A 23,347-nucleotide genomic window follows, 5' to 3' on the forward strand; every position below is an offset into this window, starting at 1 on the left:
AAGTTCTCTAATTTTCATTTTTATTTAGAATCATAAGCTATTTAAAATGTGATATTTAATTTGAAAACATTTTTCTTCACTGTCGCTTGTTATTTGTTTCTAGCATCTTTCATTATGATTGGAGAAATCAGATTAAGTTCAACTTTCTGATATTTATTGAGACTTTATGGTAAAGACAAATTTTTAGCAATAATCTGTATCTGCTTGTGAAGAATCTGCATTATGAAAAATTTGAGATTCAGGATTCTAAATATATTTGTTATATCAAGTAGGCAGAGACTAGTAGTACTAGCAGAAAAACAAAGTTGTTAAGCTATATTAAAAAATAATAACAGAGTAAAATGGAGAGGAGGAAGCACTATTAAGCATATAGCAGATACTGCTATTTTTAATTCATTGCTCATTTTTCTCTTCTGTTTTTAGTAAGAGAATGGAGTTTTAACAAAGCACAGAGGTTCTCAGCTATGGATTGCATTCTCGACTTTCTTTGCAATGATGTATTGCCATGATAGTTTTTACAGGCTAATGGAATATAAGAAAAGGTGATATCTGAAACATTCTTAAAGAAAGGCTGCTTGCCTTAGATTTTGTCTCAACTAATCTTATTGTCTGGGAAGGTGTTGATTAGAGCAAGTGCCTTTGATGCATAGGTAGAAGTCATGTATTCAGGATAAAACAAATTATTTGATTCAGAGTTTATAATCTAGGTTTGAATTGGCTCAAATCTAAGAATCGGATAAATAATGGTTTTCTCACTTGACTTTAGCAAAATACTCATTTATTTCAAGCCTAGGAGTCCCTCTAATCAATTAGCCACTACCCAAAATAACTACATGTCAAAATATTCTGATTACTGCCAGCCTTGCTGCCCATCATGATGACCATGCTTACCTAATATCTGATGGCTAAGTGATACCTGCAGGCCTGGGATCCTATCATCCCACTAAAGTCTGAGAATTCACTGCAATGACAGTATCTTTAACTGTAATTTTTGGCTTGCAGATAGACAATAAATAGAGAGCTTTTTCAACGATGTAGATGCTTCCCATATAAATATATCACTCAGGGTTGTGGTGGAAACAATACCTTCTGGATTGTCCCAGAGCAGATAGTTAAGTGGTAGGGAGAATGTCATACATTATACATTCACATTTACACTCACTTCCTAAACTTTTGGATTTCTTCCTTTAGAGTATAAGAAGGATGTGCTGAAATCTCAATTTTGTTTAATATAGGCCACTTTTTAGCCCAGGTTTCATTCAATCGAATGAGTCAAACAGTAGAATCAGTTCAATACGCTCAAGGAAATAATTTGATATTATTAATGCCCAGAATTCATTGCTCAAAATCTTTTGGTGAGTGTACCATATCAATAAATTCAGGCAGATCTAACAGTACGTTTTTTCATTCCTCCTATAACTCTATTAGAAATGTTGCAATTTTTTTTGTTGTCTGGTGTATCCTGCCGGATTAGGCTTTGTGGTCATTCTTTTGTGGTCTACTGGGATTTGTATCTAGTTTTAAGTCTAAAAGCAGGGAAAAGTAATAGATATAAGAACTCAGAACTTGCATCCACTTAAAAATCCACTGTCCTAGGTGAGATCTTTATGGGGATGTGAGGCAAGACTTAGGTAATCCCTTGAGTGGGGAGGATTCTGCTATTTCTGCCATCAAGGGAAGCTCAGAGGGAGATTAAAGGTCTTCATAGTCATCAGAAACCACCCACATGTCCTCATTGTAATTCAAGACCCCAATCTCTCATGATCAATATTGTAACTTTAACTTAGCTGAGGATTTGAATTAAACTTGCATATTAAGGCTTCTGTAGTATCAAACTTGTATTGTTATCAGGAACTTCAGCCTTGTTGCTTCAAGAAATAGGGGATTCTCTCAGGATAATCATAAAAGTTTTGCATTTTTTCTACCCATGCTTTATATTGGGAATTTAAAACTCTAAGCTTGTTATTTTCTTTTCTCAAAATCTTCAGGGATTTAAGTGGCACCAATTCCAAACTTACAATTCTTGTATTCTTATATTCTTTATTTTCCCTAATGTTCTAATTTAAGGGCTAATAGGTCTTTCATAGCTCTGTATTCTATAGGTACTTCATTGCAGGCATTTTCATGTGCTAATTAAAGTATTTTTTCAGTGAATGCCGTGAAATACCAGGGTCTCATTTTCCATTAGCAATGAATTTATTACTGCCTTCAAATCTAATCAGAGCAGAGAACCAGTTACAGATTTTAGAAAATGAACTTATGTTTCCTGGAGCCACTTAAGGTACAAAATACTGTATTGGTTGTGATTTGTTTAGGACAACAAATATGAAGAATTTTAGTATAGAGAATTAGAAGCTTAAAGCCACTGGGTCAGTGAAAGTCAGAAAGCTACAGTTGGTTTTCAAGAACTCTTATTAAAGGTACAACAAATCTTAAGAATCTCTGGGAAATTCCCACAGCTTGTCACAGTCTTTGGCGCCTGATGTGCAGCACAAATCAGTCTGTAGGTTTTCCAAAGCACACTTGGAAGCTTCTTAGGACATTATATCCACACACCTGTCTGTCATAGCCTTCAGGAAATAATGATCTCTCTTCTACTTTCTGAGTCTCACAAGAGTGTCTCTCATTGATGGACGCTAATGTAGAACTATATACTAAAGGAGCTTTGAGAGCAGGCAATCTAGCGTATAAGCTGACCAGCTGGGTCTCTGGAAAAGCATGTGGGGAAGAGCTTCTAAGTGCCATAATTGCCCACCTAATTTTGTAATCTTATGTAAGTGTTTCCTTGGACACACTTAAGTCCTGCTAGCAGGAACATAAATCATTTCATTATTCCTGGAAACTGATTTAACAATATGCATTAAGAACCTTAAAAATGTGGCATATAAAACTATTGAGACCTGTGTGAAAAGTATTGTACATACAATTCATTTAATTCAAAATTATTTTGATTATAATAATTAAAATTTAAAAACATGTCCACCAGTAGAGTAATAGCAATATTAGAGCATATCCAGTTATGTTACCATTTGTTATGAACTACATTGTGTTGCCCCAAATTTCTTATGTTGAAGCATTAACTACCAATGTGATTACATTTAGAGGGAAGGCCTTTAAGAAGATAATTAAGGTTAAGTGATGTCATAAGGTGAGGCCTTAATCTGATAGGACTAATGTCCTTATAAGAGAAAAGTACACTAGAACTCTTTCTTTCCACACATACAGATAGGGAAAGGTCATTTGAGGATAGGAAGAAGGTGGTCATCCAAAAAAACTGAGTTCTCAACAGAAGCCAACACTGGTGGTACCTTAATCTTGAAAATCCAGTTTCCAGAACTGTGAGAAAATAGATGTTTGTTGTTTGACCCACTCAGTCTGTGGTATTCCATTATGCCAGCTCGGACTGACTAATAAACCATTAAAATCACGCTTTTAAGAAATATTTAATAACATGAAGTGAAAAGAGGAGAGTAAAAATAATGTAGTAGTCCCCTCAGCCACAGTTTCACATTCCAGTTTCAGTTCCTCATGGTTAACCACAGTCTGAAAATATTATGTGGAAAATTCCAGAAATAAATTTTTAAGTTCTTGCACATTGTTCTGAGTACAGTGTGATGACAATGCTCCATCCTGCTCCATCTCACCTGGGATGTGAACCACCCCCTTCTCCACCATATCCATGTGGTATACACTACCTTAGTAGCCATCTTAGTTATCAGATTAACTGTCTTGGTATCACAGTGCTTGTGTTCAAGTAACCCTTATCTTACTTACAAATAGACCCAAAGCCAATAGTGAGACTGGCAATTTAGATATACCAAAGAGAAGCTGTAAAGTGCTTTCTTTACATGAAAAAGTATGCACGTATAAGAAAAAGCATAATATGTGTAAGTGTTGGTACTATCCATGGTTTCAGGCATCCATGAGGGATCTTGGACCATATCCCCAATGGATAAGGAGGGACTACTATTTATAAATACATGTGTTTATGAGTTTGTGTGTGTATCACCATAATTTTGAATATAGAAAAGTAAATACATACAGTTCATATTTTGAAGACAGACTGGGAGAAACTACCAAAAAATAAAAATTTTTAGTAAGAGTTCACAAAAATTACTCTGTTCCTGAGCAAAGCCTTGTTTTCCAAAAGAGATGCACACCAATGAGTCATGCAAATTTATTTCTATCCTCACTGGCAGCATCTGTTTAGGATGCCCAAATTAATTTTGTGCAATCTGTGTATACTGTGGGTAACCTTGCCTGTATGAAGCTAAATTGGTTGAACCAAGCTAAGCTGCTTAAATCACTAGGAAGGGTGGGATGACAATAGAGTAAAGAGATAACACTGTAAATGATCAGTGAGGAAGCAAAAATGGCACAGGACTTTAAATTTAGGTTCCTTGAAAAGAAATAATGATAGGGTTCTTTAAATTTAGAATGCTTCCTGTGGTAAATCTAAGATTTGCCACTCAGAACATGTTCTATTTAATCTAGTTATTTTAATTTAGAAATAAAAAAGGATAACTCTCTTCTTTAGCTTCTTTGGTCATTCTGTCATCTAATTTTTGTTGACACTGTTGATTTACTATATGTTCGAAAATTTACTTTGAAATTTTTAGTAATTCTTTTTAGTAATTCAATTTTTACCTTTAAAATATGTATAATTTATTTTTCAAAAGAGTTTATTTTATGAAGTTAATCAGAAGTACCACAGCCAACTGGGGACATTCTGAAATGACCTAACCACAAAGATGATGTTCCTGTGCAACTAACACTACATTATTCCTTTTTGTACCCCTAAACCAGTAAGATGATCTTCCCACACAAATATACTGATCTTAATCTCAATCAGCTGACACTCCTCTATAAACCCATTGTCTATTCCTCCATGAATATACACAGCATAAGTCTTATTCTCCCACTTTCCAATGCTAGTTGGCTATCCACTGAAAATCAATTTCTGACCTTTAGAGAAGAGTCATGTGTTTTAATAGGGGAGTGAATGAAAGAGTCAAAACAAGCTCACCAGGCTTTCTTTTTGATTAATATATGTGCTCTCAGAATTATCTGTCCTGAATTCATTCACAAGTTAGAAATCAAATATTGTTTGTGTTTATTTTAGTTTTGCTATTATTCTTTTAATGTTTGTTAAGAAGAGGAGCTACTATTTCATCTAGGGGCTAAAGGAAAGAACTAGAAAGTAGAGAACTATCGAAGTGCCTTTTTTTCCATACTTGGCTCTGCTTGATTTAGGAAACTTGTAATAAGCATATAGCAAGTTAATTTTGTAATTTAAAAAATACACTTGAGAAACAGTGTCCCTTCTAGGCATTCATGAATACTTGTATCTCAAAAGAGGTGTCTTAATATTTTAAAGTAGCTATTTTTGCAATTACTTATTTCCAGGTGCTTCTGAAAGATTTTTGAGTGTGCATGTATAACTCTAATAGGATAACTGAAAATAAATACTGAATTAATGAAGAATTCAGGCATGGTCTTGGAAGATTTACTTTTTTTGTTATGTGATATATTATTTGATATGCTTTTCAGAACAAGGTAATTAATATATCATATATAAGAAAAAATATACATATATGGAAACGAATGTATAGGAAACTTTGAGCCCAAAGAGAGAACATGAAAATATTCCTCTAAATTAAAAATGCACCATGTTTAATCAGTGTAAATAAAAGTTTTGTTTGATGTTTATTGTCCAATAAGAATACTAGAGTAGTGATGTCATGAAATCAGTGAGCATAGGTCATTTCTAGTTTTGTTTCCCTCACACCAACTAACAATAGGTCATGGACAAGGCATCACTGAGAAAACTCTAGAATAGAGGATGAAGTTCCAGCACTCCCTACCTAGTACCTCGGAGGCCAAGACAAATGGCATTATAAGTGTAGTGGTTACATGATGACAAAATTACCCCTTCCCTAGGCTGGTACGGTACCGCACCAACAAGTTCCCCCTGAGCCTACTGTTCTTTCAGGGGGAAAAAAGAGCCCAGGGTAGACATGCAGCTCCCTCACTGATATGGGTCACTTCTTAGGAGGCCTAGTCTGCTCTTGCCTCAAAAGCACTGTAGGGGAATTTGCAGAGTTGACCACTGGGAATCCAATTGTAAAAGAGAGCTTGCAACAACCAGCACTCAGATCTTAGCAGACCTAGTTCCTCTCAGTAGTGACCAAGTACCAATCACAACCAGTGGTTTTGTTCATCTGCAGAGCCAAGACACTGGAATAGTCTGACCAGGGAACTTGGTAGGGTGTAGGTCTGATTCTGGTCCTCAAACAATGAACCTTGCTGGTCCTGGAGCCTGGTCTGTCCCTGCCCAAACAGGGAGCTATTTCATAGCTTCACCAATTACTAAGTGTAGCTCTCAGCTCTGCCCGACCTGAAAACCTGGCCAGAACATCTAGAAGCTGTGTAGCCCAGCAACACTCAAGCAGAGAATCCAGTAGATAAAGCTAATCATCCAGAACAAAGCCAGTGGCCCTGTTCAACCAGGGAACCTAAGGAGTAGGTAGGCTTGAGTCAAAGCCTTCCTAGACTTGGAGCCAGGTACCGGCTTGGCTCAGTCAGGGAAACGTATTCGTAGCTCTGCACATTGCTAAATAAAGCCTTCAACCTGCTTCATCAGAGAAATAATCCAGAGCACACAGGAAGCTGCATAGCCCATCCAACAGTCCTGCTCACAAGAACACTTGAACAGAGAGCACAGCCCATGATATAACCATCTAGAGAGCAAACAGTCAGCCTCATCTAGCCAGGACATTAAGTGTACAGGCTATCTGATTCAGGTCCCCAAACAACAGGCTGTGTAGGCCTTGAGGCCTGTTCTCCTACCCTGCCAGGGCAGGGGAGCTAATTTAAAGCCCTGCCTCCTGAAGGACTAGCTAGGAAGCCTTACCACAGAACCCAGGCATGATGGAGCCTCTCCTCCAGGTTCACTAGGGGAGGGGACCAAGCAGCAGTTCATTCCAACTGTTCTCAGCTAGTCACACCCACACCCTCAACCTCAGAACTTGCATAGTGGCCTTTCCTCAAAGACCCTCACAGCAAGTACACCTGCCCAAGGACATTACCAGCAGACATAACCAGAAATTTAAATCTAGTTAACAGGTAAAGAACTGTGTCCGCCAAAATGAACGTGTAAAGTTTGGAAGAGGAGACTTTTACTCAAATGTACAGTTACCAATACAATGAACAGAATCACACACACAAAAAGCAGGTAAACATGGAACTACTAAAGGAAATTAATAAAGCGCTAAGAAATGACTAAAGAAATGAAGATCTATGAGCTGTCAAAAATTCAGAATACTCTTCTTAAAGAAATTTGGTGAACTATAAGAACACACAGACAACTAAACCAAACTAGGAAAACAATGCAAGAACAAAACAAGTTAGATAAAGAAATAGAAACCATTAAAAAAAGAGCCCGGAAATTCTAAAGCTGAAACATACAATTACTAAACTGAAGAATTTAATAGACATCTTCAAAAGCAGACTTGACTATGCAAAAGAAATAATCACTGACCTAAAAAGGACATTTGAAATCATTTAGTCAGAGGAGTAAAAAGAAAAAAGAATGAAGAAAGCCTTGGCGCTTGTGTGACACAAAAAGAAATATCTGCTTTATAGGAATTCTAGAAGGAGAAGGAAAAGACAAAAAAAAAAAAAAGGACGGAAATATATATATAGTAACACAGACTAAAACTTTTCCAAACCTGGGGAGAAAAATGGGCATTGGATCCAAGAAGCTCAAAGGCCCCAAGTAGATTGAATGCAAATAGGAATACATTTAGGCATATTATTAAATTGTCAAAAGTCAAAGACAAATAATCTTAAAGCAATGAGAGAAAAGAGTAAAATTATATATAAAGGAAACCCCATAAGACTTTAGGTAGATTTCTCAATAGACCCTTTCTAGATCAGAAGAGAATGAGATATCTTCAAAATAATTAAAGAAGAAAACTGTCAACGAAGAATTCTATAGTTGTCAAAGCTGTCCTTCAGAAATTAAGGAGAGATTAAGAATTGCTCAAAAAAAAAAAAGGCAGAGTTTATTCCCATTGAACTTACCTTATAAGAAATGCTAAAAGGAATTATTTAAGTGGAAGTAAAAGAATGCTAATTAACATAAAAATTTAAGACGGTAGTGTAAAATTTACTGATAATAGTAAGTAAATGGTTAAATAAATGAAAAAAAACAAATGTAGTAAAATAAGCATAACTACAATAATATGTTATTAAGTACAATATAAAAGTAAGCTATATTGTCAATAACCTAAAATGTGAGTAGGAGAAGTAAAAGTACAAAGTCTAGAAATGCTATCGAAGATAAATTATCAGTTTAAAATAGAATTTTATAATATTTTATGTAGGTCTCATGGTAACCAAAAGGGAAAAATTAGTAGTAATTAAACAAAACTCATAATAAAGATGTTAAAGCAAACTGATACCAAAAAACATCAAAACATTAAAAAGACAGCAGAATAAGAAGGAAGGATGGTTCCTCGAACTAGGCAAAAAAAAAAAAAAAAAAAATGGCAATACAAAGTTCTTACCTACTGATAACTATATTAAATGTAAATGGGTTAAATTTTCCAATCAAAAGACACAGGATGACTGAATAATAATAATAAAAAAAGATTCAGTGATATACTACCCACGAGAGACACACTTTACCATTAAACACTCATAGATTGAGAGAAAAGGAATGGAAACAGATATTTCGAGCAATGGTAACAAAAAAAATATCAAGCATAGCTATACTTATATCACACAAAACAAACTTTAAAATAGTAAGAAGAGACAAGGTCATTATATAATGATAAAGGAGACAGTTCAAGAAGATATATCAATTTTATGTATTTATGTATACAACACAGGAGCACCTATGTATATATTACAAAACTAAGAGATCTAAAAGGAAAAATAAACATACATAATAATAGTTGAGGACTTTCATATCCCACTCTCAACAATGAAAAGTTCATCCAGAGAATCAATAAGAAAACATCAGCTATGAACACTATAGATCACATGGACTTAATGTACATAAACAGAACATACTGACAAGAGCAGAAAACACATTCTCCTCTAACACACATAGAACATTTTCTAGGATCAACCATATTTTGGGCCATAAAACAAACTTTAAAGAAGATTAAAATAATACCACTTATCTTCTCTGTCTACAATGGTATGAAACTAGAAATCAATAACAGGAAGAAAACTTAAAAACTCACAAATACATGGAAATTAAAAAAAAAAAACTCCAGAAAATCAATAGATCAAAAAAAAAAAATTAAAAGGAAAATAAAAAGGTATCTTGAGACAAAGGAAAATAGAACCACAACACACCAAAATTTATAGAAAGCAGTGAAAGCAGTTTTAAGAGGAAAGTTCATAGCAATAAAAGCCTACATTAGGAAACGAAAAAGATCTCAAGTAAAAAACCTAACTCTATGCCTCAAGGAACTAGAAAAAAAACAAACTGAATACATAGAAGAATGAATAAAGATTAAAGCAGAATGGAATTGTGAACATTAATAGAAAAAAAAATTAACAAAAGTAACAGTGGTTCTTTGAAAAAACAAAATTAACAAATATTTAGCTAGACTAAACAAGAAAAAAAGAGGACCCAAATCAACAAAATTATAAGAAGACATTACAACTGACAGCACACAAATAAATACAAAGGATACTAAGCATTTACCATGTACAACTATTTACCAACAAACTGGACAACCTAGAATAAAAAAATATTCTTAGACACAATTAGAAAGAAATAGAATTAGGAAGAAATAGAAAATCTGAACAGCCTAATTAGTAGTAAGAAATATGAATCAGTAATCAAAAATCTCTCAATGAAGAAAAGCCCACCAGCAAGTGGCTTCATTAGTAATTTTAGCAAACATTTAAAGGAGAATTAATGCCAATCCTTATCAAATTCTTCCAAAATATGAAAGAGGAGGGAACATTCTGAAACTTATTTTATGAGGCCAGCATAACTCTGATACCAAAACCAGGAAAGAACACTACAAGAAAACTACTGGCCAATATCTTTGATGAATATAAATGCAAAAATTCTCAAAAATATACTAGCAAATTAAATTCAGCAACACATTCATCATGATCAAGTGGGAATTATTTTTGACTAAAAGGATGGTTCAGCATACACAAATTAATAAATGTAATACATCACGTTAGCAGAATGTAAGTTACTCTATGGCCATGCTACCCTAAACAAGCCCGATTCCATCTGACCTCAGAAGCTAAGCAGGGTCAGGCCTGGTTAGTACTTGGATGGGAGACCACCTAGGACGACCAGGTGCTGTAGGTGTGAAAAATAAAAAATAGTGACTTGTAAACTGACAAGGTCCTTGCAATCTGTGAGGTCAAACAAGGGTTGCCTTGCCTCAAAAAATAAAAAATAAAAAATAAAATTGTAGGATACAAAATTTTAAAAATCAGTAGTATTTCTCTACACTAACAATGAATTATCTGAAAGAAAATTTAAAAAAATAACTATTCCATTTACAATAGCACCCCCCCCCAAAAAAAAACTATTCCTTTTACAATACATTTAGGAATAAATGTAACCAAGGAGGTTACTGATTTCTACACTGAAAGCTATCAGACATTGAAGAAAGAAATAAAAAATGACACAAAAAACGGAAAGGTCTTTGTGTTCATGGATTGGAAGAATTGTTAAAATGTCCATACTACTTAAAGCCATTTATAGATTCAGTGGAATCCACATCAAAATTTCAAAGGTGTTCTTTTACAGAAGTAGGAAAAACAATTATAAAATTTATATTGAACCACAAAAGACCCCAAATAGCCACAACAATCCTAAAAAAGTAAAACAAAGCAGAAGGCATCACATGTCCTAATTTCAAACTACATTATAAACCTATGGTAATTAAAACAGTATGATATTGACATGAAAACAGACAAATAGACCAATGGAACAGGATTTAGGGCCCGGAAATAAACTCATGCATATATGGTCAACTAATGTTTGAAAAGGGTGCCGAGAATACTCAATGGAAAAATAAAATCACTTCAATAAATGGTGTTGGGAAAATTGGATACACATGTGTAAAAGAAACTAGACTCTTATCATACATCACTCATAAAAATTAACTCTTAAGGAATTAAAGACTTAAATGTGAGGCCACTAACTATAAAACTGCTAAAAGAAAATATCCCTGTATTTCTTGACTGAGGTCTTGGAAATGATTTTTTTTATTTACAACACCTAAGGAACAAGCAACAAATCAAAAATAAAACGTGGGACTACCTAGAACTAAAAAGCTTTTGCATAGCAAAAGAAATGATTAACGAAATAAAAAGGCAACCTATGGAATGGGAGAATATGTTTGCAAACCATGTATCTGATAAGGGGTTATTCAAATATATAAAGACACATACATTAGCAATATATATATACCAATTTAAAAAATGGGCAAGTATCTGAATAGACATTTCATCAAAGAAGCTATACACATGGCCAAAACTAATGATGTTGAAAAGGTGCTCAACATCATTAATCAGAAGGTAAAAGCAAATCAAAACCACAATGAGATATTACCTCATTCCTGTTAGAATGGCTATCATTAAAAAGACAAGAGAAGACAAATGCCGGCAGGATGTGGAGGAAAGAGAACCCTCGTGCACTGTTGTTGACATTATAAATCAGAATAGCCACTATAAAAAAAAGTATGTATTTACTAAAAAATTACTAAAAAATTAAATTTACTAAATTAATTTACTAAATTAATTTACTAAATTTACTAAAAATTAATTTACTAAAAAATTAAAATAGAACTACTATATGATCTGGCAATTTCAGTTTTGGGACTATATCCAAAAAAATGAAAACACTATATCAAAAGAATGTGCACTCCCCTGTTCACGCAGCACTAGCTACGACAAGCAAAAACATGGAAAATAAGTTATGTCCATCACTGAATCTATAAATAAAGAAAATGTGGTAGACATATAAAGTAGAATATTATTCAGCCATAAAAAGAAGGAAATCCTGCCCTTTGCAACAACAGATGCATCTCAGGGTATTATACTAAGTTAAATAAGTCAGAAAAATATAAATACTATGCATGCAAACAAACAGTAAATCAAAGAAACCAAAAAAAACAAAATCATTGAAAAACAGTGGTTTTGTGGTGAGAGTGGGGTTTGGGGGAAATGCATGAAGATAGTCAAAGGTACAAACTTGTAGTTATAAGTACTAGTGATGTAATATACAATATGATGGCTACAGTTAACACAACTATATGGTATACTTGAAAGTTAAGATAGTAAATCCTAGGAGTTCTTACCACAAGGAAAAATACATTTTCTTTTTTATTTATGAGATGATGGATTTTAACTACACTTATTGTGGCAATCATTTCATAATGCATACAAATTAAATAAATATGCTGTATATCTAAACTTATTTAATGTGTATTTCAATTATATTTCAATAAAACTGGGAAATATACTAATGAACATATACCAATCAAGTGACAAAATAAAATGAGTACTACATCACATTCATTTTAAATCTCACAAGCTGTTTTTTTCTCATATGTATTTGATGTTAAAGGACCTGAAGATTTCACAGAATTGATCAAATATATTTATTGAGGCTAAATCCAATGTTCTCAAGTATTATTGTAAAGGACTCTGTTTTCATTACTGATTTATATGGACTGAGATTTGATAGAGGGAGCTAGGGAATTTGGACAGTTACTATCTCCTCTAACCCCTTACACTGTTGTTTTTCACATTCCAATAAAATTCTGCCTGGCAGAAACAATATGGAAATCTACACTTACTACTGAGATTGCCATTATGACTACGGGATTTTTCATTTCTTTTCTTGCTTTAGATGTGGCCAAAGCTATCAAGTGAATAAATATGCCAACACTCCTAATTAAATAATGTTTTATCAGACTATATAGGCACTTTGAGAATACTATGGAAGAGATTAGACAAATATTTAATTATTCTCTAAGGAGCATGTAAAATTTTAAATTTTTTAAAAATATAGCCATGCCAACTCTTTTAAAATAAATATGTTATGAGCCATTCTCCCAGAGGTATTCCTACTGGGAGGAACAGTATAAAGACAAATATTCAGATGAGTGGCATTCTCCTACCTGATCAATTAACTGGCAAAGTACAAGGGCTTCTAACAAGTGGATATTTCTTTCTTTTGAAGCTGCACAAGGACTCTAGGTTTTGGGAATTTAATCGAATTGTCTTCAATTTTAGGCTCTACCACTTGCTAACACTGTGATAGTTACTTAGTCACTTTAAGATTAAGTAAATACTTTAACATTTATCATTAAGAAAACGAGAAGTTTCTCCCACATAACCATAATACAATAATCACATACAGAACTTTAACATTAATACTATATATTATCATTTGATGTTCATATTTCTCAATTACCCCAATGTCTTTTACCAATGTTTATTTTCTAAGATTCATTCAATTGTCATCTTATAAAATTATTTTAAATGAGCTTTTAAAATTGTAATTATTAATACCAACTTTTAGATAAAAATGTCTAAAAGATAAGGGAGATTAGATGTTTTTAATTATTAAACCATGATTTCTAGACCAAACCATGGTATCTAATTTTTAAAAAATCCTAGTGCAATTAGAAACAAATGACAAATTTTAAGACATTATATAAAATGCAAAGATATTTCTACTATGGTAATTACCACCAAAATATAAGGCATCCATAGCAAATTATGAAGTATTATGCAACAATACAGAGTCATTGTAATGGACTGAATGTGTCTCCCCAAAATTCATATTGAAATACTAACTTTGAACGTGATGATAGTAGGAGGTGGGGCCTTTTGGAGGCAATTTGGTCATGAGTGTGGAGACGTATGCATGTAAAAGAGACCCCAGAGAGATCCCTCATCCTTTTTGTCATGTGAGGACATATCGAAAATGAGTGTTAATAAACCAGGAAGTGGACCTTCACCAGACATGTAATCTGCCGGCACCTTGATGTTGGACTTTCTAGAATTCAGAACTGTAAGAAATAAATTTCTGTTGTCTAAAAGTCACCCAGTCTATGGTATTTGTTATAGCAACCCAAATGGTCTAAACAGAAATGGATATATGAAACCTAATATATGCAGTGAATCATAATTTAAAATAATCAATGTTGGTTTGCATAATAACCACAGATAATTATTGTTTATAGTTATCATTTTGTTTTGAAATTTCTGGAATAATTATAAACTGAATATAAACTGTTTAACAAATTAAACACTACTTACTTAGACCAAGATACCACTACTTATTAGATATAAATTATAAAAAGTCATATCCTTTTTCATATACACAGAAGCAAAAATCTAAACTAAATTAGTATTCTTTTAACTTCAGTGCATTTTTTAAAAACAGGCACGTATGATATGCTACTTATAAAATATTTTTACATCTATTAACAGTTTTTATTTTCTTTAGATTGTTCTTCTAGGGTAAGCCTGATGGTTGGGAAAGAAAGAGTCAGATAGTTCATATCCTACAGAGATATATCAAACTGTTTGCAAAACAGGTAACCCAAAGCCAATAGCAAAGAAACGCCTACTGTTGATTACTGTCCTGAGAGCATTTAATGATAATAGAAGATGAGTTAGAACTACTCTTATTAAAGCTTATATACAGGCTGGATGGCCTATTAAATTGATTTCTAGTTTAAATTCCAGCATTTCTTTTTTAATCTTGTGGATTTCTTTTTACAAATATTTGAATTGTATTTTCTCATATATATTAATTTGTAATTTTCTATGATATGTTAAACAAAGTAATTCTATGAGTTGTTGGCTGACTATTTGATATTTGGGTATATTGTAGACAAACCTCAACCTAAGTCTCATGCAAATGTAAAAATCAAAACAAACAAGTAAAAAAAAAAAAACTTTATCCTTGGTTTCAATTGGAGTAGCTTTTCTCAAATATTTTCATGCTACTTTAATCTGCAAAAGGTTTAGAGTTTTAATTTTATTGCAGCTTTATTGGCTATCAAATTATAAGTATACTATTTGAATTAACATCATACTTTGCCTTCAAATCTTTTTGTCTGAATTTATGTTACCATTTTTACTTATTTATTCTTTTTAAATTATTAATCATAACACATTCATTTGTGAGATTTGTGCTTTTTATTCTTCTTATAAAACCATTTTTTTTAGATTTCTTACATTTCCATTTTTGATCTTAAAGGCTTTGTAGTAACATAACAAAAAACAAATACTGTTAAGTTTCTAATTTACTATCATCCTTACTTTATGACTTTTATTTTTTATACTTGTTTCCATCATTTACTATAACCAACTATGTAATATAAATTTTGTATGCATGTTCATTTTTCTTATAATTTCTTATAACTTTCTAATTCATTCTAATTTAAATTATGATTACTTTGTTTTTAAATCATCTCTAAATATTTTTAAATATCAAACCAAGAAATATATTACCATTTAAATAACTGTTTCTAAATCTTTGGCAATATGGTCAAAGATTTTAGAATCCTGTTATTTTTTTCTAATTGTATAGATTATTTTATGTATCTGTATTCCTTTGTAACTCATTGATGAAAAATTATTTAGGTTAATTTGTCTTAATCATTAATTTGAACAAAATTCATTTGTTTTTATTGAAAGATGACTCAAAGTTGCTTAAAATAATACATTGGCAACAAAAATACAGACATAGTAGAAAATTTAAGCATCAGCAACTAAAAACAAAAAATGCTGCTAGAACTATTGTCCTTGATCCTCTCTGCATCTTTTTGCTTTTTTAAATTTTTCTTTCACATTGAAACTTTTTCTTCATAGTGAGAAACAGACATTGATAATGTCTAAATTTTAAAATATATGGCTTCTGCCACTACAGTTTGAATTTATTCTAATTTCTAAAATCCCAAGGAAAAGACTAATCAGCCCAACTTTGAGCAATTCAATAGGCTTAGGAGAGGTAACAATTTTAAGCATCATTTCCATGTGCATCACAAAAATAAGTGTTATAAGTAGGAGTTCTCAAAGTGTAGGGAAAAACAGGTAAACAATTATAGCCATCTGATAATTCTATTATAGAAGTATCATAAGGCATTTTAGGCTTTTACCTCTCCCTGAGATATTCAGTAAGCATTTACTGAAATTGTTATATGTATTACATGAAGCTCATATATAAATTCTGCATTGGAAATATTAAATCAATTGAAATCATGTTTTTATGTGAATTTAATATTTTTTAGCCTAATTCCTTTCTCATATAAACCCGTTAGTATTTGTGTGTCTTTTGAGAAGTATCTATTCAGTTTCTTTGATCATTTTTTAATTTAGTATTTATGTAACTTTTTGCTATTGAGTTGTATGAGTTCTTTATATATTTTAGATATTAACGTATCAGATACATAGTTTGCAAATATTTCTCTCATTTTTAGGTTGTTTTTTTACTTCGTTGATGATTTCTTTTGCTTTCAGAAGCTTTTTAGTTTGATATATTATCAATTGTTTGGTTTCTTTTTACTTTATTGCTTGTGGTTTGGGTGTCATAGTCAAAAGATCATTTGCCAAGATCTGTGTCAAGGAGCTTTTTACCTGTGTTTTCTTCTTAGCAGTTTTATGGCTTCTGGTTTTACGTTTAAGTCTTTAGTCGATTTCAAGTTAATTTTTATGTCTGGGGCATACGTGTGCATATAGTGGTGACAGCTCTAGGGCGGAGGCGCACATGAGGTGATGGTGACTCCATTGCTTGGGGCAGGCAAGTGCAGTGGGATCACAGGGCTAAAGTTTGGGGCATGAAAAGTACAAAGCAGCAGTGATACTTAGGACTGGAACATGAGTACCACTGGATCTGCTGTATAGTGGCCATGGAGCCAGTGTCCAGGATGTGGTTATATGTGGAGTGGCCAGAAACCTGGAGTCTGAGATGTGGAATATGCAGAGCTGCAATGATACTGGGACTATGATGTGGGTGGCCGAAGAGCAGCTGCAAAGCTAGGGTCTGGGATGCACTCATGCAGGGACCAATAGCAGGGTCAAGATCTGGAGCATTGGCACAAGTGGAGAATCATATTTGTGGTATTTGGAGCATGTATACAGTGGTGCCAGAGTGGGATAAGGAGCACAGATCAGCTCTTTCTCTGGGAGGACATGCTGGCACGAAATCTGAACAGCTCTGTCAGCTGTGGTCTGCCTTGGTGTTGAAAGTGGCAGGTTTCCACCAGTGGTATAGGCTGCTGATGTCTCATTTTTCTTTTCCCCCACAGGGGTATGTCATGGCCATGGAGCTCCTCCTTGAAGCCAAGCAATGCTGGGCCCAGGCAAAGAGTGATGTAGATAAAATTCTTCCTACCCTTTTTGTCTTTTTTTGTTTTTGGTGTTCCAGTGGGTACTATAGCTTCTTTATTGTACTCCAAAGCTCTCAGACCTATTTTTATCAGTAGGTAGTTGTTTAATTATTGTTTTTGTAGGGGGATAAGCATTGGGACTACCTAGTTCATCATCTTGATGTCACTATGCTTAATTCCTTTGATTCAAAAACATAATGTCAACAGTCATATAATTTTTATTTACTTTTGACTATCGGCAAAAGGTATAATTTTGATGTAATGGCCACTTAAATGGATTATGTGGATATGGATGAATGAGGAATAAATGAATAAGGAATTACATAATGAAAAGCCAACATTTGCCAACTTAAATAAGTATCTGGGCCTTGAAGTCCCTGGACATTTGTGAGCCTAGGTGTAATAATAAATCATGAGAATAATTACCAGATCCAAAGGGTGATGTTGGGTTAATTTATCTTTAAAACTATTTGCAACTGTTACACACACACACAAAGTGCTAGTCCTCTGGGGCCTCTGCTCCCTTGGCTCATTAAAGGTTATGGTTCGGTAAATGCTTGCTTAAAATATCTTTTTGCTGAATATGAAGCTTAAAATAATCATTGTCATGTCTATAGCATGGCTAGATAAAATTATACAGGTTACTGGACTTCAACATTTACATCATCCAGACTTTCAGAGTTTGCTGTGAATGATTTCACAGTAATGGGCAGTCATATCGTAAAATGAGTTCAGTGCTCACAATTTTATTGATTATAATTGATAATTAAGAGATAATTTTCTCTTGATTTTAACGGACTAATTTATAAACAAAAGTTGAGTCACTATGGTTTCCCAGCTTATTATCTTCCTTTCAGAATCTATTTGTTATCTCTGAGAATCCATAGCTGTAATGGTAGTATAAGCACAATTTTAATATTTCAAAAGTATTCAACTGGATTGCTACATAAATTTTATAATATTAAGTATATTATGACACATATCTGACTAGCCATAATTTTATATGTATTCTCATATTTTTAGATAGTACTATATATGTATATGATGCATCATTTAAAATATGCTATTAAAATATTTAATAATCATTGATTAGTCATTTTCCAAGTTTATAACCATAATAATTATTTATACTACATCTGAAGTTAAACAACTTTTCATCACATAAACACAGTCTTAATATTTTATCCATAAATGATTTTGAACGGCTTCATTATCAATTGTCATTCTTGCCTCACATTCATATATGTAAAAATAACTTTATACAGTTTCAATCGTGCTGAACCCCAAATTTTGATTTACTCTCTTTCTAGTCATGTGAAATATAATTGTCAATAAAATCTAAACAAACACAGGTTATGTTTTCAGTCATGCAAAACTCAAATGAAAGCCAGTTATATTTTATAACCCCGTACCTTCAATAAATGTGAGGGGACAGGTGTTTTGATTTAAAAAATCAGCTTTAGTAAAAGTAGAATTTAATAGGAAATACAATATACCATACAATATATGTAGATATATATATATATATATATATATATATATATATATATATGTATTCTTTGTCTCATTATGCCATCAGCATCCTAACACATAGCCTAATTACTGTTCTTTTGATGTGTAATGAGGAAGAACAGCTATAGGAATATACCTACTTAAGGATGGTTAACAATTCAAAATTTTACTTTTTAAAATCATGTTCTTCAACAGATTTCAGTTTTTAACTTTTAAAAATAGAAGTTTAAAGGATTATTTAGACATATAATCTCTTAAAGAGAACAACAGCCTTGAGAGGTTTTATTTGAATTGTAAGGCAGGCAATTTTGGATGGAATATTTAGATCTTTTTCTGTGAGTCATATTCTTTCTATACACCCCTGAAAATCACCTCTTAGAGCCCTGAGAGGACACGCCAAAGCAGGCTCATGCCTCTGTAAATCATGTACAAGCTGGTGGGCTGCTTTAGTGCTCTACTGGTTCTTAATTCTAGCAGATGAGAGGGGTGAGCCCAAGTGAAATTATTAAAGTTCAAAATCATTTTTAAAATGTCATCAACCAGAGCATTTACTTATCCATAATACCAAAAAGCCATTAACATTCACAGCTCAAACATCAAAGGATAAACTATCTTTACTCCCCTAGAAAAGACAGCTGTTAGAGATGCACATTCCTCCGAAGACATTGCATGAATCTGTGACTATCAGACGCACTTTTCACATTCAAATCCTCTTAAAATCTTAGTCACACTTTCTCTTTGAGATTCAACATTTTTGTTTTGGGCTGTAATGACGCTTCAATCTCTTAAAGCATCAATTTTTAATAAATAGTAACGGTTTGAATTATATCAAATAAACAATTCTAGTTGCTTTATAATTGTTTTGTCTAATTGTTTCTTAGTAAAATTACATTTACTATTAAAACGTCTTCTTTTTTTTCTGATAGTATCATTGAAGAGAAATTACTAAGAACTAATTTTGTGAATGCCATCTCAAAAAAACAGGTTAGGACATGGTTTAAAACATGCATAAATTTCCTGGTGAAAAGACAAGAAAGTAGCTAAGTAGTGACCTTTGTAGAATATACTGCACATCCTAATGGTCTTGTTTGGCTTTTAATTATATTCAAGCCTCAGGGGAAGAACAGCTTCAGGCAAAAGTGCAAATAGGATGCTCTTTTTCCTAATCACAGGTATCCAGAGTCTCATTTCCTGCTATTTTCTCCCTTCTATCTTCTTTACATCATCCTTGCTTTACATGGAACAGATCCCTTCTACTAAATGTCTTCCAAATATCCTCCCTTTTATCCTTATACCTCTTAGGTAATTCCACACCCACCGTCTTTTATTGACTTGCTTTCTCTAAAATAAGGTCAACTTACTCTAGTGACATAAACTCTATTATTGTTTTTGCCTCTTATGATCTTTGAGAGTAGAGCTGGCATGGAGGAATGAGGCATTGCTATTACTAGGCCAGATTTTTTTATCCTCTCCGAATATCAGAGAGACAATTATTTAAGTTATCAATGCAGGACATGGCATTTCTAGCTTCAATAAATCTTTACTAAATATAAGTTCAGAAAATAACATCAGTCCTAATTAAGATAAAGAACAAAAGGGAGAAGTATCAATCAAGCAATATTATTTATTACATAGATTTTATTTAAAATCTGATTTTTAATGTTATCTTACTGGAAAAAAAACCAGTCTATACAAAGTGATGCTTAAAGGCCTTCAAAAAAAATTTCTATCACCATAAACCTTACTAGAGTAAAATCCAATACTTATAAAGTATTAGGAAAAGAGTATGTTCATGGTTATCCGCAGAGCGATGTACTGTTATTTTCATTTAAAAATTATAATTTATCTTAATACAGACTAAGTAAAAATATGAAAGATTCAATTTTATCATATAAGACATTTAATACACTATTTAAAAAAGTAGTCATATATATGCTTTAATATGTATTTGCCTCTGGAAATTATACTTAATAAACCTTAGCAAAAGTAGAGAGACTAAAATGTTTCCCAAAAATTGAAAAAAGAATTCTGAAAAGAAGATACTTCAGAAGAGTTATTTCAAATCAGGATATAACACCTATGCCAAGGAAAGATTCACATTAAACCAAATTCATTTCGTTTACCCATGAATACATCTAGAGTTATTCTTTGAAATATCTGAGAGACCTGCAAATTCTATTAACATTGAAGATACAATATAAAAAACAGTAGAAAACAAATAGAGATGAAATAGTTAAGGTTTAAGTTGCATTTTTACAAATTAAATGTACACTTTTACAGTATTCATATTTACAGGGTGTTGACTGCATAAATCTATTCAGCTACCTAAGAGTATAGAAACTCTAAAATAAAAAGGACTGACAAATAATTAGTATGATGACAACAGCAATATCAAGATGATTGTTAGATTCCAAATCATATAGTTAGAAAAATAAACCCCACATAAGGAAGAGAAAACAACAACAGTATTATATTTTTGGATATGTTGCTTAACTAAAATTTTCAACTTGTTTTTTTTTTTTTAAGGATTACTATTTGAGTACAGTTGTCTTTATCAAGCCATGACTGTCATATGCCTGATACCAAATCATTATAATTTTATCAGAATTTATGCCTAGAAATTAAATTTTTAAGAAAAATTGAAAAATTGTCTGAATATACACAAATGACATAAAAAATAACAGAATGTTATATACGAATCTAATTACAAACATTAAAACCAATATATGTTTTCCTCACTAATTTCATAAATTTGCTAATGAGAAGGAAAGAAAGTCGAAACTATTGAATACAGTTGAGTTCAAGGGAATCTTAGAGAGCAACCTGGTGTTGCACTAGATTTAGCATGTCACAAAATTAGTTATAGGGTTTTGACATATGAAATAAATTTGTCTAATATTGAGACTGTGGGGACTCAGTATTGCTTGCTGCACACTATTGTAAGAAGCTTTTAGGATTATTTTCTGCCTTCTGAAATTCGTTCTTACCTTCCTTCCCACAGAGTTTGAAAGAAATAGCTGGACTGATCCTGATTGAAGGCGATGCGCCCCATGTTTGCCAGTTTCATTTTGAAGTTTTAAAGTTTTCTGTGATAAAGTGAGATGCTTCCTGGTATTTGTCAATTACACTTTGAAAAGCTTTTGGTTCTGACCTGTAGGTTGTAAATTTACTATTGATGGGCCAGAAGAGGAATGTTTTAAAACTTGGAGGTGTAAAAGATTTAGTTGAGATTGAAAGGAGCCTTAAAACTCTTATGTTGCCCCCACTAGGGGTCTTAGAAACTATAGCAGCAGGTATATAGATTGAAAAGAAGATTATTTCTTCAGCAGAGTAATTACTGAACCCTGTTGCTACCTGTTCCATGAAGCATTTCTGAGCTCCCTGTGTCAAAATGAATTGCTACCTCTGCTCTGCTTCAATAACACTTTGGGCATTCTTATATACTTCTCTTATCTGTTTTACACTTAATTGCATATGCTTCTGTTTCCTTCAACAGATTATAAATTCCTTCAGTGTGGATAACTTTTAATTCATCTCTATAACTTTTGCAATCTAGAATTTTAAAAAGAACTTTGAGAAAGTTAAATAGAAACTGAAGACAAAGTGAAAAACTAACACATAAGAAAATACACCATGAAAAAAGAAATTAAATAATATTAAATGAGAGAATTAGTATGCCCACAGAAGTAGAGATAATAGAAACATTTCTAAAATTATAAAATATGTATATTTCCAATTTTAAAATGATTAGTGATGCAACAGAAACCTCAATGTAGAGGCTCCTCAAAAAATTCAAGAAAAAAACATTTAAAAACAAAAGAGCATACTTAGGTAAATTAAATATAAATGGATAGGGCAAACAACAAATTAAACACAGTGGAAAAGAGAAAAATCAGAATCTCATCTTCACAAAATCTGCTATGAGAATAACTAGGAAAAAAACTATATATATATAACATATATTATAAATATATAAAACTATGCATGTAGATATATAGATATGTATTGCGTAGGTAAGTTCAGGAAGAATGGAAAACCCTTCTTGAATTTGGGGAATGCTTTTTCCCTTGGGCTATCTGATCACTCCAGCTGACAATATGGGAAAATTAGCAAAGTTTTAGCAGCCTTTGCTTTAGTGAGTTAACAAATGGAGTTAAAGTATGCCGAGAAGCAGAAAAGAAGGCCGATTTGTTCTGGTAAAAGCCATTGATTTTAGGCTGGCAGTTCATGATAAATGAAAATGTGAGTTAGAAACAGATCCTTGCCATTTCAGGAACTCGAGTTCATCTTTCAGTTGTCATAAACACTGAAAGTGGATGCAGGTCTGAAATCATGAATACTTCCAGTCCTGCTCTTGCCCTGCTAAGAGCAAGAGTATATTGTCTCTGGAGAAAGTAGATGACACTTTACTCAAATATGTGAAAGGATTC

General features: G+C 32.6%; 1 pseudogene; it reads left to right on the top strand.

Annotated features, from left to right (window-relative positions):
• The first annotated feature begins 10,232 nt into the window (after positions 1-10,232).
• LOC120599063 (uncharacterized) lies at positions 10,233-10,351 on the top strand (annotated as a pseudogene).
• Positions 10,352-23,347: the final 12,996 nt, after the last annotated feature.

This window comes from Pteropus medius, unplaced genomic scaffold (genome assembly GCF_902729225.1).
Source record: "Pteropus medius unplaced genomic scaffold, Ma_sr-lr_union100, whole genome shotgun sequence".
Taxonomy (NCBI): Eukaryota; Metazoa; Chordata; class Mammalia; order Chiroptera; family Pteropodidae; genus Pteropus; species Pteropus medius.